This window comes from Arachis ipaensis, chromosome B05 (assembly GCF_000816755.2).
Source record: "Arachis ipaensis cultivar K30076 chromosome B05, Araip1.1, whole genome shotgun sequence".
Lineage (NCBI taxonomy): Eukaryota > Viridiplantae > Streptophyta > Magnoliopsida > Fabales > Fabaceae > Arachis > Arachis ipaensis.
The window spans coordinates 52,215,420-52,220,513 of NC_029789.2; the positions used below are offsets into that span (position 1 = coordinate 52,215,420).

The following is a 5,094-nucleotide window of genomic DNA, read 5'->3' on the forward strand; positions in this document are numbered from 1 at the left end:
CTCCTCACCTCTCCCCCCCTTTTTCCTTCTCCTTAATTTGATCAGTAAATGCCCCCTTTCCATCTTCCATCCTTCCCTTCTTCTCACAGAATCAATGCAATGAAAAATGGGACAACATGATTCTGTGACCTCAAGCAGCTATGGCTCTAGCAATAGTTTTCAACCCAATTCCACCTTAACTCACCACTGTTTCTATTTGTTGGGGTGGTGGAGCATGCAAGTGAGGATGACGATGATGATGACGATGATGATCGGGTTGAGTCTTCACTCGTCGTCAAGTTGCTTGGTTGTGATGAGGATGAGGGTTTCTTGGATGGTCCAGTTTCCTTTGCAGTATTCTTTGGCTAAAGAGGTGGAGGAAAAGGGAGATGGAGAAGGAGATGGTGGGGTGATGATAGAGTGGTGGATGAGGAAGAGGTGAGGAGGAGCAGGAGGAGGGTTGTGGTAGTGGTGAGGATGGTGGGGTTGGAAAGATATGATTGACGGTGGTAGCAATGGGGTGGTAGGAGGTTCAGACATTGATGAGGAGGAAGAAGAGGGGGGAGTAAAACAACGTTGTTTAATTGTGCCACGTTATCTCTCCGATGACAGAAACGGACGGAGGGGCCAACTTGAGTCACGCCTTCAAGTTTTAGGGTACAATTTTGGTCAACTAGAAATTAGAGGGCTAAATTGAGTCGGAGGTCAAATTTCAGGGGCCATTTTCAGTATTAACTCAAAAAATTTCGTTTTACCTTATAATAAGAAAATCCTTATTTGTTTTTCTTTCATAGGAGTATGATTTCATATCCTTGAAAACGTTTCATTCATTTGTTGTACGTTAAACCAACATTTAAGATCATTTATAATTTCACCTGTATGCTGAAAAACTGATTACTGCTTCTATTTCATGAGTTTCCTTAGATAATTCTAAAGGGTTTTTTTATATAGTTCTCTTTCAGTCCTAGCCAACAAAAAATTAAATTGTATCCAATATGGCAATATAGTGTGATAAAACCTTAGAATTGAACTTTAGTAAATCCGTGGCACGTTTATATCCTGTATTTGGCATCTCCAATTGTAGACATAGTTTAACAATAAGCTGATAGTTTTATGTGTAATCTTGTACTCAATTGAGTGGTTTTTATTAACTCTTTACCCACTTATTCATACTATTTGCATGGTTTTATATTTCCTTCCTAATTATGTGTTTTGATTGAAAACATGCTTCTTTGATCTTATATTTGCTTATTATTAATCCTCTCTTATTACCATTAGATGCCTTGATATGTGTGTTAAGTGTTTTCAGATATTATAAGGCAAGAATGGCTTGGAGGATGGGAAGAAAGCATGCAAAAGTGGAAGGAATGCAAGAAGTTGGAGAAATTGCTAAGCTGTCCAGCCTGACCTCTCTGCACTCAAACGGCTATAACTTTAGCTACAGAAGTCCAAACGACGCGGTTCTAGTTGCGTTAGAAAGCTAATGTCCGGGGCTTCGATTTGATATATAATATGTTATAGTTCCCCTGACGCTAGGCAACGTGACCGCGTGATCCATGCGGCCGCGTCGCAGTGACAGAAATCAGCGTGTTTGAATTCTTCTCCAGCGATTTCCGGGCTGTTTTCGACCCAGTTCGCAGCCCAGAAAACACAGATTAGAGGCTATAAAGTGGGGGATTGCATCCATTCATAGGAGGCTCTCATAATTCACTTCTCATGATTTAGATTAGTTTTGAGAGAGGTTCTCTCCTCTCTCTCTTAGGATTTAGGACTTCTCCTAGTTTTAGGAGTAACTCTCAATCCCAGGTTCTTTATTTTTATTTTCCCAATTGGCTTATGAACTTTTCCATATTAGATTTTACTACTTTGAATGTATTTTATTTGAGGTATTTCAGATATTTGTGATTTATATTTTAGCTTTTTACATTTTTGGTTTTGGTTAAGAAATCAGTAACTCAGAAGTTATCTAACTCAACAGCATAATTGATAACTGTTATCTTTGCTAATTGAACTGAGCTTCAATAATCCCAACCTTTTCTTAGGAAATAAATAGGATTCAAAGAACAAACTAATTAGTCCCTTGACTTACCTTTACCTTAGTAAAGGTTGACTAAGTGGAATTGAGATTCAACTTTCATTATCATTGATAAGGATAACTTGGTCTGGACTTCCAATTTCTAATACCTTGCCAAGAGTTTATGTTTATTGTTATTATTTTATTCCCTCTGCCATTTCTTTTCTAACTTTTTACCTTGATCCAAAAACCCCAATTTACAAACTCATAACCAATAATAAGAACACCTCCCTGCAATTCCTTGAGAAGACGACCCGAGGTTTGAATACTCGGTTATCAATTTCAAAGGGTTTGTTACTTGTGACAACCAAAACGTTTGTACGAAGGAATTTTTGTCGGTTTAGAGACTATATCTACAACGCGACTGTTTTTATGAACTTCTTTACTGGCAAAAATCCTAACGTCAAAGAGGGGGGAGTAAAACAACGTTGTTTAATTGTGCCACGTTATCTCTCCGGTGACAGAAACGGACGGAGGGGCCAACTTGAGTCACGCCTTAAAGTTTTAGGGTACAATTTTGGTCAACTAGAAATTAGAGGGCTAAATTGAGTCGGAGGTCAAATTTCAGGGGCCATTTTCAGTATTAACTGAAAAAATTTCGTTTTACCTTATAATAAGAAAATCCTTATTTGTTTTTCTTTCATAGGAGTATGATTTCATATCCTTGAAAACGTTTCATTCATTTGTTGTACGTTAAACCAACATTTAAGATCATTTATAATTTCACCTGTATGCTGAAAAACTAACTACTGCTTCTACTTTATGAGTTTCCTTAGATAGTTCTAAAGGGTTTTTTTATATAGTTCTCTTTCAGTCCTAGCCAACAAAAAATTAAATTGTATCCAATATGGCAATATAGTGTGATAAAAACTTAGAATTGAACTTTAGTAAATCCGTGGCACGTTTATATCCTGTATTTGGCATCTCCAATTGTAGACATAGTTTAACGATAAGCTGATAGTTTTATGTGTAAACTATTACAACATTGGTTAGAGTTTGTTTTTAGTTCAAACTTCAGGTTCATTGCATTTACAAGTTATTCATCAATCAATTTTGGGGTTTTTGTAGTATAACTAATAAGGCATTGTTTGCAGCCTAAGTTTAAAGTTTAATTTCGGGACTTATCTCCTCTAATCTGTTCAATATAAAAAACTATCAAATAGTAAATTCATGCTTTGTCAAATTTAAACAATTAAACATGTAGTTGGTCCAAATTGCTTGCTTGGGTTCTTTAGAATGTTTTATCTACTATTGTGTTATTCGTGCACAGTTTCCTCATAATTGCTGGTTGCTTAATCTCTTACCGTAGGGTTCCGACGCCGGTAGCAATCATCATTAGTGCTGCTGTATTTACTCTTGCCCATTTCACTCCTGAAGCTTTTCCAAAACTGTTTGTTTTAGGTAGGGTGATAACATGATCTTTAGAATTGGCATTGAAGGATTTTTTCTTAAGAAAACAAAATTGATGATGATGATGGTTTAGCTTTTATAATGATCTTTTTTAAAAGATCTTTTACAAAAGTAAAAATGATTTTATGTTTGGATATCTCATGTAAAAAGATCTTTTTATGTATCAATTATGTTTGGGTAAAATTAGATAAATATACTTTTTTGTTTATTTATTATGTGAAAAATATTTTTTTAAGGAAAAAAAGATCTTTTAAAAAAAGATGTAAATTGTAACTTCTCAAAAAAGATGTTTTCTTTTATTTTTCTATTTCTTTTACTTTTACTATTATAGAAATTTGCCAAACACACTGAAGAATAAAAAAGATCTTTTTTCATTGAAAAAAATATTTTTTTTATCAATTAAATAGAGGCCAAACAAGAACTAACAAATGTTCCTAAAGTTCGACTTAATTTTCATTAAGTTCTTACAATTTAAAAGTTTGTAATCAAGTTTTCATATTGTTTAAAAATCTTCGAATTATAGGAACATGATTGAAAGTTTTTGTACAACATAGAGATCTCATCACAAACTCTTAAATTATAAGCACCTAGTTAAAATTTGAATAAAAACTCTACCAGTTTACAGTGTAGTGGAAAAAGAAAACTGCGACTTATTTGGTTTTGAAAGTACCGATATTTGCCAATTTCATGAAGAAATAACAAATATTTGAGATATATTTATAGGGACATTTATGGGGATTTCATATGCTCAAACTCGCAACCTTCTCGCTCCCATCACTATCCATGCTTTCTGGAACACTGGTGTTGCATTGCTCCTTTCATCACTTGAGGCATATTTATATCGAATTCGACTCAATGTAGTATCTGAAGTTCTAAACTATCAATAAGAAAATCTACCATTTTAGATTTAATAAGATAAAAATTACATTAATGACTCTGTATAATCTGCAACTAATTTTTTAATTGACTTCTCATCAACAACTCAGATATTGCGAGTTATCATTTTGGTTCTTTCTTGCAGTTTGAATATGTTTATGTAAACCTGTTTTTTAACACTCAGCTTTTTCTATTTTCTTGTAAACAGCTTCAAGGACAATAATATATCGAAGAATTGTTTAAGATTTCTTGATGGGAACATTGTTTGTTCTGCACAAATGTGGCGCATGTACAAATCTATATCTTTGTATAAACTTCTCCCTTTTTCTTGCAAATTAGAAATATAAGCTGGGTATTTTGATTATGGCAAATAAAATATGCAATGAGCTTTGAAATTTGAGATATACAATGATGCACGATAAGTTTTCTATTAGAATGATTTTGTATATGAATTTCTGTGTAATCTTTATGTTATCACAAGTCAGAACAACCTCAACTACTTAACCTAGCTGCTTCATGGCTTGTTCCTCAAATTGAATGTCTGACAAGAAACTTACCAAATCACTGTTGCAGCACTAGTCACGTAAGATTTGCTTGAGTTTCAGTAAACAAAATTTAGTGGAGGAACATTTTCTTCTCATATGCAAACTTTTGTTGATTCAAATATTTTGGAGACGTGTAGAAGTTTAAACTTGGAAGTTGGAAGTCTACAATTACTACTGAGCAGATTTCTAACAAAAATAAAGAGCAAAACT

The 5,094-nt window shown here is 34.0% G+C and overlaps 1 pseudogene; it reads left to right on the forward strand.

The window, feature by feature from the left end:
• The window catches only part of LOC107643633, a 38,793-nt pseudogene extending 33,946 nt beyond the window's left edge, over window positions 1-4,847 (forward strand).